The sequence below is a fragment of the Astyanax mexicanus genome, chromosome 25 (genome assembly GCF_023375975.1).
Source record: "Astyanax mexicanus isolate ESR-SI-001 chromosome 25, AstMex3_surface, whole genome shotgun sequence".
Taxonomy (NCBI): domain Eukaryota; kingdom Metazoa; phylum Chordata; class Actinopteri; order Characiformes; family Acestrorhamphidae; genus Astyanax; species Astyanax mexicanus.
In genome coordinates, this window is record NC_064432.1 from 2,056,884 (window position 1) to 2,071,482 (window position 14,599).

Genomic DNA, 14,599 nt, shown 5'->3' on the forward strand with positions numbered 1-14,599 from the left:
AATTCATTACTTTCCACCTCTGATTACTACAGTGTTAGCATCGATACCTCACTGTTAGCATTTCTACCATACTGTTAGCTTTGCAACAATCCTACCTAGCAAAAAGCTAGCTAAAGCTAAACTGTTACCTGTTGCTGGTATGGATGCTGTAACTGCGGTCGAGGGCCTTGTCCGTGCTCACTGAGTGTTGGTGGCTGGGTTTGGACTTTTGGCGCTGGTCTTCTCGGCACACCGGGCCTGCTCGGTCCAGAATTAGCCGGGGAGTGGGCTGAGGTGGTGGGATACAATGCTGGCATTGCATAGGCGAGCTAACGGTGGAGATGATAAAGTTGACAGAGTTTGTGTTAAACCCAATAACCTCTGTATAAACTGTATGAGAGTGCGTGCTAATGCATATCTTTTTCCATCAGCGTAATTAGAGCTGCCGTAGCCCCCCACAAAAATCACATTCCTGCGACGAGTTGAAAGATTTTAAAGCGATTTAAGACACTTAAAGACACTTCTAAGAGAAATGTCTCCCAAAGCTCCCAAAGTATGACTGCTGAAGGGTTACAGAGTTTGAGTTCATTAATTCATAGCTAGAAGGAAGATTCATCTGCAACAAGTCTGTCATCTCTTATCAATGAAGGCCATACTGTACACAATCAAGACCACACATGCAGACTATAGCTTAGAGAGTCTTTGAAGAACTGGAAGAAAAAAAGCCCTTACTCTAGCATTCCTGTCCTGTGCTCCGAACACGGGGAAATAGACCAACTGCAGAGATGATTTGCGGGAGAAATGGAAGAATCAGTCTAGTTTAAAGCAGCAGTATGTGATATTTGGGACATTCCAGGATTTTAAATAATATATCGTCTGTTAAATAAGTGTTTGGTAATGTGCAATAACATGAATGAAATAAATAACATGTTACACTTATTTACTATACTATATTTACTACAGAGAAAAAGCAAAATTATCATGCAAGTTTATATATAAATGTATTACTGCTAACTTATTTGCTGTAAAGCTTATTTCAGAATTAATATACATTATAAGTTGTTGTATGAGTTTCTAGTATAAACCCAGTGTTATTAACGAGCCTGCAGACAGCCTATAGCTTATCCTTCAGCAACATTACACCGAGCCCAGACTACATCTCAGCCTAGTCACGGATGAATTTAACCACCGCAGATGAGTCATGAGCGTCTGTCCCACCCAGAACTGTCTCGAAATCTCTAAATTACATACACACACCCTGCAACTGCACACACACACACACACACACTCAAACTACACAGAGCTAAATAGCACTCCACACTCTCCATAGACACACAGCTTTAAAGCATGGAACGTGCAGAACACTAGCATGCATTTAATGCTCCTTAGTAAAAAAAAAAAAAAAAAACAAGAAAAACGGTGTATGCTAGCAAAATGTAGAATAAAGCATAGAAGTATAGCAATAATGAAATGTGCAGATGTATTCATTGCTTATAAAATAAAGTTTATTTGTTTTGGCACGTACCACCATACAGTATTGTCATTTTACAGTGACTTGAGTGTAAGTGTGTGTTTAAAAAATATTTTATTTTATTATTACTAATTGTAATTGTGTAATAGTGTTCATCAAAATATACATTTAGTGCAGTTCAGGGGCATTTAAATACAAAAATAAAAAGTGTGTAACTGCGTAACAGGATGGGATGATTTGTAAATATATATAAAAAAAAAAATATATATATATATATATATATATTCATTTTCATTTAAAAAAATCCATTTCCAGAGCTCTGTTTGACCAGCTGTAAGTTGTTAACAAATGACTTGCTTCCTAAAAACGGATGGATGGATGGATGGATGGATGGATGGATGGATGGATGGATAGATAGATAGATAGATAGATAGATAGATAGATAGATAGATAGATAGATAGATAGATAGATAGATAGATAGATAGATAGATAGATAGATAGATAGATAGATAGATAGATAGATAGATAGGTTCTGTATTTGGGCCAAAATGTTAATTTTGGTGCTTATATATACTGCATATTTGTGTAACACTATGTTAACATGATTTGGAATAAAATTAGAAAAATATTTTGGTATTGTAAAACAAAAAGAGCATAAACTTCATGGTGTCTAATGTCTGGATTAAGAGAGGACTTTTTTGGGTAGTGTACCTCTTAGTGAGAGATGGTTGACTGTTAGACATGCCTATACAGGGCACTATATATATATTAAAGCACTGGTAGTCTGGGGCGTTGTAAAACATCTGACCATTAGTGTATGTAATTTTACAATACTGATAATCATGATGCTTCAAAACAGCATGATTTTCATAATTAGAAATCATCCTATCCCATTACTTCTGTTCCTTTTTCTGTAAAAACTATTAAATTAATTGTTTTTATAAGTGAAATCCAGATCTACTGTATGGTATCTTCTAGCCGTCTCCACGAGTGACCACTGGACCAGGTGTGGTGGCAGGAGCCGGGGCAGGAGCCGGGGCAGGAGCCGGGGCGGGGGCAGGATTAAAAGGAAAAAGCACAGTAAACCAAGGAATCCAAGATGGTGGGACACTTGGATAATGATGGAACCCAGGATACGGAGGCCAGTAGAACCTCTAAAAGGAAAAACAATGAAAGCATTGGTTTTATTACAGTAAATAAAGTTTCACACAGCACTTATTTAACAGTGATTATGATCAGGTTTACCTCGTCACTTGCAGAGAATTTATATCCATGATGAGGAGAAACCTGTGTTAACATATAAAGACTCTTAATACAATCTAACAGGCTTATTTAATACATGTACATATATATATATATATATATATATATATATATATATATATATATATATATATATATATATATATATATATATATATATATATATATTGTTATATATGTTACACATGTGTTGTACTCACAGTGGCAGGCAGTGTCAGACACAGGACAGACAGCAGTAATGAACTGGCCATTCTGGGATAATGCATTTCTCTCCTAAATGAGTAGTACATAAATAAATTCTATATAAATACATATATATATTTCAGTAATTTATTGTAAGAAGGTCTGTAAATTAGGTTGGTAACTGCTGCAGTGATGCTCTATCTAACGGAATATAAATAGAAAATATCTTAATATAATATTATTATAGAGTATTTTGATTCCTCCCTGCTGTGATGACTGTGATGAATGTCAGAATGCTCCAAACTGTTTTGAATTAATGTATTTCAATATATAATTTGTGTGAAAATTTGATTTATTAAAATGAATAAACATAAAGAATTTGGATATAATATAATATAATCATATTTATGAATGTTTGATGTTTTAAAAGCAGTAGTAAATACATTAAAATAAATAAATATATTATATAATATAGCTGATCATTTCTAAAATGTCTTGAAATATATGCAATATGCAGATTTGCACCGTATTATGTATTTCAAACTGAACGTTTCGACACACGATCTAATGCAATGTTTTTTTTGTTTTTTTTCTTTATTTAATTCATTTTCTGCATAGTAAAATACATAAAACAGTTAAGAGACATATATAAATATATAAATATATAAAATCACAGCAGGAAGATGATAAAACACATCATCATTTATAATGAGTTATATGAGCTATTTTAATTCCAATTCATCCATATTTACCACCCTTAATTAGATTGAACAATTTTAGATATAGAATTGCAAGTGTATTGTTATATATATATATTGTACACTTACATGCAATATAGGTCACAAAAACAGTACTTACAACAGTAATAAACTAACTAATAAAGTTAAAGGGTTAAGTAATGTCATTTTTAACATTACTTAATGTTGATGCTTAAGAAAGAAAGAACGCTCAATGCTTAATCATAAATTCATAAAAATATATGCAGTATATTTTCCTATAATATTTTTGTACAGTCAGTATTCAGGACACAAATCAAAACAGTACTGTACACATGAAGCGTGAATCACAAAAAATGATCAGCTCTATATATGCAGGTACCACATGTAGCCACACAGTGTCAGCAGTGGGCAATGGCAAAGGCTAAATGCTAAATATAAGAATAATACAGGCTGGAAACAATATAAATGTAAATTTCTACAATAAAAATACGAATTCTTTGCTAGATAAGAAAACACGACCTGATCTAACCTGATATATTCGCAATATCAAAGCCTAAAGTAGAGATAATTGAATATAATTGAGTCTCCAGACTTACGTGAACCTCCTGTTCAGCTGTTGTAAGAGAAGCTCTGTATCTCTGTAGGAGAATGAAATGAAAATACATTTCTTTCCTCTCTGTTTTGCATGTGCACCACCCTCACAAGGCTTCACCCGCAGGATATTGCATTATTCTGAGTAATAAGGGTAATAACAGTGGGTTTAGCTCGAATCTTAATGAGCCTTGAGGGAATTGCTTAATGTGTTTTTGTCATTAATGGTCATTTCACAAGCTGAGCTGGAGCTGGAGAGGGATTAGATGTGAGGGGATTAGTTGTCGCTGCTGCAATTCTCACCCCACCTCACAACTAAAGACACTGGATACACACCAATCACCAACAAACATCCTGCTTTCTACACCCGGTATCCAGTTCTTCAGCTCTACTGAGTGTATAGGACAATATGATCATTTTTAGTCATATATTTATATATAAATACAGGTAATAGACTATCAAAAAGTTTGATTCGTCAAGCTCAGGTATCAAAGCAGTTTTTTAAATTAGATTATGCAATATATTTGGTAACTTACAGTAACAGGGTTGCGAGTAACAGGGTTGCAAATCTAGGCTAAGTTGTGGTTTACCCCAGGAACAGATGCTAACTGTAAAATTTAGCTATGTATACAAGATCAAGGACAAACATGGTTATATAAGTATATAAAGTAAATTATGACTCTACTCATTATTAGTCTTACAATATGAGTAACAGGGTTGAGTTCACTGAGAGACACACACAACTTGGACTAAAACATATTTGGAAAAAAAACTTGTTATAAAATTGTTCTAATAAGAAGGTAATGCATCCTACGATGTATTGCCAGTACATATATTTATAGGTTTATGTTTGAGTAAAATGAACATTGTTGTTTTATTCTATAAACTACAGACAACATTTCTCCCAAATTCCAAATAAAAATATTGTAATTTAGAGCATTTATTTGCAGAAAATGAGAAATGGCTAAAATAACAAAAAAAACAAAAAAAGAAAGAAAACAAGTTCATATTCATAAAATGACCCTGGTGGTTTTTAATCACAGTTTTTAATCATGCATCTTGGCATCATGTTCTCCTCCTCCACCAGTCTTACACACTGCTTTTGGATAACTTTATGCTGCTTTACTCCTGGTGCAAAAATTCAAGCAGTTCAGTTTGGTGGTTTGATGGTTTGTGGTCATCCATCTTCCTCTTGATTATATTCCAGAGGTTTTCAATTTGCTAAAATCAAAGAAACTCAGCATTTTTAAGTGGTTGCTTATTTTGTTTTGTTTTTTTTTTTGTTTTTTTCAGCGCTGTATATGTCCAAATATTTGTGAACACCCCTTTTTTTGGAGCAGATAAACATGAATCTATTCTGTCAGCACCATGTCTAATGCCAGATGTAGGCTGGACTATATGAATGCAATCTGAATGCTAAATGCAATCAAATCCTCACAGCAATTTCCTCCAACAAAAGCAGGATGGATTCTTCTTTAATACTCTAGATTTAGAAAGTGTCCCATTTATCCTTATTCTGCAACTGCTGTTACTAAAAAACAGGATAGATCCTTGAACTTAGAGTAACAGCATCGATCACATAGTTTTTACACATTTGACTAATTTATTAAAGTTCAGACCCATGAAATAAATACAGAATATTGGTTAATATCAATATATTCACAGTATTTTATAGCACTAATAAGTTAAACATATTCTTAATGTGATCAGAATTTAATTCATACATACTTTTAGGGCACTTATCTGATTAAAACTCTAAAATAAATCAAGTGGATTCCCATTCTTTCCACATCTCCACTTTTACAGCTGCTATAACTTTATAAAAACACCAGATGTCCTCCTAACACCTGAAACCAAACACCAGTTTAGATGCATTTTAACCAGTGTGATGGTAATTTTACTTATGTCGTCTAGATCCTCACTGCCAATCTAATTCTTACTAACTAACTAATTAATTAATTGATTTATTTATTATTATTATTATTATTATTTTTTTTTTTTTCATTTTATTTCCTTGTTGTTTTAAATATAAATTCACCCTTTGGTTTATTTTTTGTACTTTCTCTGCACTATTTCCGCCCCATTCTGTATTGCACATAAATATAATAAATTTGTAATTTTTTAAAATTAAAAAGTATTGTATTAATGGTCTTCTAATGCCTGAACCGCTGAAATGCTGGTGGTACACTTTTGAAAGACCAGTGCTGAAGAAAGAATGCAAGAAAATATCTCAGATAAATATGTCTCACCAGACAGGAGACCAATTTAGGCCTAATAAAATATAAACTAAATTTATAATCAAATTAAACGACTCTATTGCAGACATACTGCGGTCTCAGCATTTAGCAGTTAATGTAAGGTACACAAAAGTACTGGGACACCTGCCTAACCAAAGATATGATATGATTCTGTTTTCTGTGTAGCTATAATTTGGTATATATGTGTATATATGTGTGTGTGTATATATGTCTATTTCTTTCCTAATATTTAAAAAAAAAATATTTCTCTTTGTTTCTTTGCTTTTTTTTTTTGCTCTCCCTTTGTACCCCCTTCTGCATATCTCACTCCCCCAACCCTGAACCCTCAACTGTCTCTACTTAAAAAATATATATATTTATTATATATATACATATATATATATATATATATATATATATATATATATATATATATATATATATATACATAAAATATATAAATATATATAAAAAACGAAATCAAGGATATTTAAGAGTTTGTTCTGCTTGTATTAGAGTTATTGTCTAATTGTTTTTCTGCCACATTTTAGTCCATTGCTGTGAGGATTTGTTTGCATTCAGCAACAAATGCATTCTTGAACTCTTTAAAATGTGTTTTTAGATTTACCATTAGATACAGAAAAATGCCAAAAGTCATGGGACACATCAAGTGTCAAGTTCCATGACTTTTGCTATATTTTGTGACTTTTTCTATGTGCACAGACCTGTGGTATATGTTTGACATCCTGCATTAAATATAAATATGGACATGATTTATGCCAGAGTGGCATGCCTGCTGACATGGTTCATGATTCTTGTCTTGCCATGAGCATGTTGGCCAGTGTTCAACCAGCCTCACTCACAAGATAACACCTCATAACTTATACAACTTATACAGGTGTGGTCATTCCCAAGCCATCCCCTGCTGTTTTAATAGTGCTGTATAACATAATAATAATAATAATAATAATAATAATAATAATAATAATAATAATAATAATAATAATAATAATAATAATAATAATAATAATAATAATAATAATAATAATAATAAGACACATAATAAATATAAATATTGTTTATCATATCTTTATTTCAAGACATCACAAATAAAGAGTTGAGCATGTCAGATAAATCAGGAGTTCCGTGTTGGAGCTGCTGGTCTGGAGGGTTTATTTTCCGGCTGGGGCGGGGGCGGGGGCGGGGGCAGCAGCAGCCGGGAGCAGCCGGGCTAAGAGGAAGGGAAGCAGGTAGTTCAGGAGGTTGTTGTTGTTGCCGTTGTTGACGTAGTAGGGGTAGTAGGAAGGCATTCCATATCCTCGCTGGAAATATATACATAGTATAATGAGTATAATGAGTATAGTCAGATTTACACTACTGTTAAAGAGTTTTATTCTGTTCTATATTTAATTTAAAGGCAATTTAATTGCAGATATTTTTGTTTAGTCATTTTTATGTCCAGCTTATTTACTATACTAACATTCATTATAGAGTTTCTCCTCAACAAATTGCTAAATTAGCTATGGTCTAAATTTACTCTATGCAGAGGTGGAAAGTAATACTAATTACATTTACTCACATTACTGTAATTGAGTAGATTTTATGAGTAATTTGTAATGTTTTAAAGTAATTTTTAAAATAGGTAATTGTACTTTTGCTCAAGTACATTTTGACACAAGTAATTTACTTCACTACATTGGAAAACTCCCCGTTACTGAGTAAAAAATTAAATGCTGGGGAAAAAAAACAAATTGTCTGAAAAAAAAAGAGTTTTGTTCTCCATGGCTACGCAGCTGAACTTTTCCCAGCAGTGTTTATTATTACACTTAGCGGGAGAGACGCTGTGTGAAGTTTGTATTAGGAACATCTGCTTGAATGTTAAAAAAACATGTAAATATCAGTTAAAGCATAGCAATGGCAAGTTAAAAAATAATAATGAACTGTAAAACTATGAAAACACGGTTTATAGTCACCTATATGACCAAAACTTTTTAACTTTTTAACAGTAAAGAAAAAAATGGATCATAGAAACCTATACCACTTGTTCTTGAAAATGTTTTTTGTGGTAGTCTAAACAAATACTGCCTGAAAGATCCAAGTTATTTAATGTATTAATTATTTAATTTATGATTTGTACTTTTTTACATCAAATAAATAAAAGTAACTATGTAACTTTTACTCAAAGTACATTTTAAATTGAGTACTTTTTTACTTTTACTCGAGTAGAATTTTAGCAAAGTAAAGGTACTTTTACTTAATTACAATTTTTCAGTACTTTTTCCACCTCTGGCTCTATGTAAGGGTGAATATACTGTTGGAAAGTCAGGTTAGCATAGCGATTTTATGATCAGAGTCCTCAAACTGCATTCAATTTGATATCATACAGGATTTAAATCACACTTATGTTGATGATGCAGATAAAATGTATATAGGGATAAGTTAGCCTATGGGCCAATTTCTATTAGCTTTTTTATAAGTTAAGAAATGCTACTTTGGAAAAAAAAAAAAAAACTGACCTCGCCACTCGATGAGCGCTTCTCTCGCTCATGCTCCTCATCAACCTACAGAGACAGGAAAGCAGATTTTAGATTAATATGCCAGCATTAAAGGTAAAGATTGAAAAAAAGGGTTTTTAGACCAACCAATGTAGAATTTTACCAAAAAATGAGGCTCAAAGCATTTTACAGTAATAGTAAATGGAATAGACAGTTTTAGAATTTAAATTTCCTCATGGGAAAGAAAGGTTTTGCATATTTTAATATTTAGATATTAAGGAGATAATGTTTTGTGTTTTGGCTTAAACAATATATTTCTTCTTACTAAAATCAGGACAGGGAGAGGAGATGCATGCATAGTGTAGTAAGGAATAAAGTACTGTAAATGTGTAAAAGTGGAATTCTACACATAAAAAATAAATAAATATATATATAGGGTTTATAAAGGGTTTATAAATGGCTTACAATTAGTTTATTAATGGTTATTAATTAGGTTGTAAATGCTTTAAAATAATTAATAATCAGTTATTACACATACCATACATAGAAAGGGCAACAATCTCTTTTCTAGTGCAAACTGTGCTGCAGTAGTGTTCATTTCCTTCTTTAAAGCTATTGTGTCCCTGAAAATACACTGAAGTAATGAGATAAAAATGGTTTCCTCTAGCTAGTTTGCTAGTTTTGCATACAACACTGCATAGTTATTTGTCTCATAGAAATACAAGGAATACTAGCATTTTTTCACTTCAGGAATCAGGAAAAATGGCAAGATTTTGTTGTAATTAATGAGATCTTTTAATATATTACTGAATATAATTCCCTTTCCTATATATAAGCATTTTTCATTTTTTTAATACACCCTTAAAATGAGTTATTTCATCGATAAATCAATGTATAGAACATTTAAATGTCTGGTTAAGAAGAACTTTTCTATTGTAGATTAATTACTCTGATATGCCAAAAGTCATGGGACACAGTACTACACAGTAGTTTCCTGTCCCATGACTTTGCCCATCGTGTCCCACAGAACTAAAGACTCCTGCCCTGAACTGTGGTACGTTTATGTTGTATTACATTATATTTTAATTCTGAAAGAGTTGCTTGTCTGTTTAAATAGACAATTCTAGCCAGGCACTGCCGGTCACAATTATAACCTTGCCATGAGCATGTAGGCCGGTGCGGTGTTCAACCTACTGTACACACTGCTATCCCATGAATATTGGCAAAATGGCTATTCTTAGCGCCTATAAAACAGCTGTGATGGATTTTCCAGTTTTAGAGATCGCTGAGGACCACAGGTCTGCTTATATAGTACAGTATTAGGTTCCAGTACTCACCGGAAGTGCACAGCACAGTGCAATAAGGCACAATGCAACGATCAGCACAGGCTTCATGGCTGTTTTGGTAATTCGGTCTGTAAAAAGAATAGAAATAAAACATAAAAACAACCATCATCATTAATATTTATATGAATTCAATCCAGCAATCTAGACTGTTCTCATACAGAGTTCCCCAATGGTGGAACAAACTACCTTCTACTACCAGATCAGGAGAATCTCTCACTATCTTTAATAAACTCCTGAAGACAGAGCTCTTCAAAGAGCACTTACTCTCCTAACACCTCTAACTAACTACCTTCTACTACCAGATCAGGAGAATCTCTCACTATCTTTAATAATAAACTCCTGAAGACAGAGCTCTTCAAAGAGCACTTACTCTCCTAACACCTCTAACTAACTACCTTCTACTACCAGATCAGGAGAATCTCTCACTATCTTTAATAAACTCCTGAAGACAGAGCTCTTCAAAGAGCACTTACTCTCCTAACACCTCTAACTAACTACCTTCTACTACCAGATCAGGAGAATCTCTCACTATCTTTAATAAACTCCTGAAGACAGAGCTCTTCAAAGAGCTCTTACTCTCCTAACACCTCTAACACACTAACTACTTCTAACCTCATTTCCTTCTTCCCCTCCTTCACTCCTCTATCCCATTATTTCCCTTTGACCTCCTTTAGGCCCTGTCCAAAGATGTTTTTACCTTACTTTCTATTACTTTTGTACTTCACTATTGTAAGTCGCTTTGGACAAAAGCGTCTGCCAAATGTAATGTAATGTAATGTAATGTAATAATGAATTCTCTCATGCATTACCTTCAGACGCAGGTAGAAGAGGCTGAGGGTTCACAGGGTTCTCAGGCTGGAGTGCTGTAGTGCCGAACAGCTCGGCTTTTAAAGCAAATTTTCGGCCCATATTCAGCCAGTCAGCAGGAAGTGTGACAGTGACACAGTCAGTATGATGGACCGTTTTGGGGTTATGCAGGTTATGGACAGCTTACTGCAATATTGCAGTGGGTTTAGGATCAGGGTTAGGAAACAGGGAGTGTTTAGGAGTCTGCTGTGCTGCAACTGTAGCAGATAAGCAGAGTTTTCTGCCTCACCTGGACTAAACAAGGCATTGTGAAAGATCATGGAAGTGTGATATGAGCCTGTGCATTAAGCAACATGGCGTGACTACAGTTGCATTGTGGCGTAGGGCTTGTTTTTACATTAACATAAACCTTATTTCAGTGCATCTTGCGTTTACTTGTACTGACAGTACAAACTGAATCATTGTTGATTTATTATTATTTTGTTTTATTCTATATTCTAAACTATTCCAAAAATATGTTCTCCTCCACCAGTCTTACACACTGCTTTTGGATAACTGTATGCTGCTTTACTCCTGGTGCAAAAAATTCAAGCAGTTCAGCTTTGGTTCTGGTTTGATGGTTTGTGATCATCCATCTTCATCTTGATTATATTATGGATGTTTTTAATTTAATTTAATTTTATTTAGCATTAGATCATCAGAATTTGAATATTAACAAAACCAATGCTCACACATGACACTTATCAGCATTTATCAGCATGGATATTCATATTAAAATGTTAGCAAATCATTCATTAGCTCATCAGACTTTTATCATTAATAAATCGCTAGTAAATACGAATTTTAAAGCGGGCAAATGTTTATCAATTGCATTTCATGTTGGGTTAGTATTTACAAATGTGACAGCAACTTTTTAGTTTCTTAAAATGTAAAAAAAAATTTACAAAAAAGTACAAAAAATGGTATATTAATGAAAGTTATTATAAAGTGTTATCAAAAAGGTAAAAGTAACATTTTAAAAATAAAAAATTAAAATATTCATAGTTATTCAGAGTGATGATACAGTGATGTTAACAGAACATTTAAAAGAACATCTAGAAAACTTATATAGACAACTTATATAAAATATTCGACTAATCTAAAACTATTTAGATGTGTATACATGCATTTCTCTCTCTCGGCTGCATGTTTTTGGTCAGTTAGCATGCGCAACGTCTTTTGTAATCAGTGGCGTTGCCGCCTGTGTTTTTGAAACTAAGCTGGATGAATTAACTGAACTCTGATTCATGGATCAACTTAAATGAGGTTTTCTGAGAGCTTTATGATACAGTGTTTTCAAAATATGATGATTCCCGTCTCTTTCCCACCATTCATGCTGTAATGTGTGTATTACAGAGTGAACTAAAACAGATAGAGAACGGAATAAAGAGTAGTTCAGCAATTCTAAGTGTAATACAAAACAATAGGTTTTTCGGTTTCACTTTAAAATAAGACTACCTTTATAAAGTGTTTATAAATGGTTTACAATTAGTTTATTAATTGTTACTAATTAGGTTGTAAATGCCTTAAAAATCATTAATAATCAGTTATAACACATACTGTACGTAGAAAGGGCAACAATGACCTGTTGTTTACGAAATAGTGAACTATATTACACAGCTATCTATATTGTTGCTCTTTCTATGTATGTGTTATAACTGATTATTAATGATTTTAAGGCATTTATAACCTAGTTATTAACCATTAATAAACTAATTGTAAACCATTTATAAACCCTTTATAAAGGTAGTCTTATTTTAAAGTGGTACTAGTTTTTCTAATATTAACTTTAAGCTAAAGTGAGGGTTTTTTTTTTGCCTTACACCTGGCAACACCTCATCAAGTCATTGTGAAATCGTTGTAAGTGTGATATGAGCCTCTGTAATAAGCAACATGCTGATGACCACAGCAGTTGTGTTTTTATATATTTTTTACTTTTATTTAATTCAGACATTTTAAACCCAAGATAATTCTAGAAGTGCCAATTGATAGAAAAAAAACAATCAATTGGATTAATCACAACATTCTGTGTAGTTAAATGTAATTTCATTAATTACAACATTATTCAGTGATTAATCATAATTAAAATTTAATTAAAAAAATTAAATGCTTCAGTGTCTGAATCAGTTTCTCTGATTTTGCTATTTATAGGTTTATGTTTGAGTAAAATGAACATTGTTGTTTTATTCTATAAACTACAGACAACATTTCTCCCCAATGCTGTCAAATAAAATTATAATTATGTCATTTAGAGCATTTGTTTACAGACCTCAAATAATGCAAAGAGAACAAGTTCATATTCATAAAAAAAGAGATTTTAAGAGTTCAGAAATCAATATTTAGTGGAATAACCCTGGTGGTTTTTAATCACAGTTTTTTTTCATGCATCTTGGCATCATGTTCTCCTCCACCAGTCTTACACACTGCTTTTGGATAATTTTATGCTGCTTTACTCCTGGTGCAAAAATTCAAGCAGTTCAGTTTGGTGGTTTGATGGTTTGTGATCATCCATCTTCCTCTTGTTTATATTCCAGAGGTTTTTAATTTGGTAAAATCAAAGAAACTCACCCTGTGTCACCAGGCACTGTAAACTTGGATCATGTGTGGATCAAGAATATGAGGGCAGCAACACATCTAAAAAATGTACATACAGTGTCATAGCTTTTTTTAAAAGGGAGTTTTATTGTGCAAGATTATTTTGGGTTGTTACAGGGTGCTTTATTATATTTTTTATATTGTTTTTGAGATCACTAGGCATAAAACTGCACCTATATATTGAAAATGTTGTTTTCTTCTTTCTGCTTTATTGTCAAACTTACATTTATCAGATTATCATACAAATGTTAATTTCAGAAAAAATAAAAAATTATCTCCAAACCAGACAATAGAAATGAATAAGGGAGTCAATATTTTTTCACAGTAGTGTTTAAGTATATGTATGGTTCTATCATTCCTGCTCACTATATTGTTTTTTATGAGTTTGTGTAATAAGGTTTAAAGGGAATGTGGTCTATTTGTCCACCTAGTTTTAACATAAACAACTGAACACACAGCTTTAGATCCTGTAAAATCTGTCATATTGAATATCCACCATTAAATCCACCCCAAGCCTCACTTTTATTCTTTTAAACGAGAATTTTAAGGTAGTAATATATAGTAATATAAGTCTATTCACAAATAGAGATTTCCAACACCTACCAAAGTGTATATTATAGTATATTATTTGTACATAGTATAGTGTAGCTGAGTGAATACACACAAACACAGTGAAGTTTACAGGATTTTTCCAGTAGAAAACAACAAAAATATAGACATTTTGTATTTAATATGTCATGTATTTAATATGGCTTTGCTAAAAACATCAGTTAAATACGTGATGTACCTGTTTTTAGTCTTTAAGACTGTCTAACTAACTGTGAAATATTTGGGGTTTTTTTTTTGGAAAAAAAATAAATTGTGAACATTTGA

The 14,599-nt window shown here is 32.6% G+C and overlaps 1 long non-coding RNA gene across 1 annotated transcript; it reads right to left on the bottom strand.

The window, feature by feature from the left end:
• Nucleotides 1-2,038: 2,038 nt before the first annotated feature.
• LOC111195149 (uncharacterized) lies at nucleotides 2,039-4,525 on the bottom strand. Its single transcript, XR_007429538.1, has 4 exons — nucleotides 4,213-4,525; nucleotides 2,915-2,987; nucleotides 2,697-2,738; nucleotides 2,039-2,605 (listed from the first exon to the last, which is right to left on the bottom strand). It is a non-coding gene; the product is annotated as an uncharacterized LOC111195149 (long non-coding RNA).
• Between the last annotated feature and the right edge of the window lie 10,074 nt (nucleotides 4,526-14,599).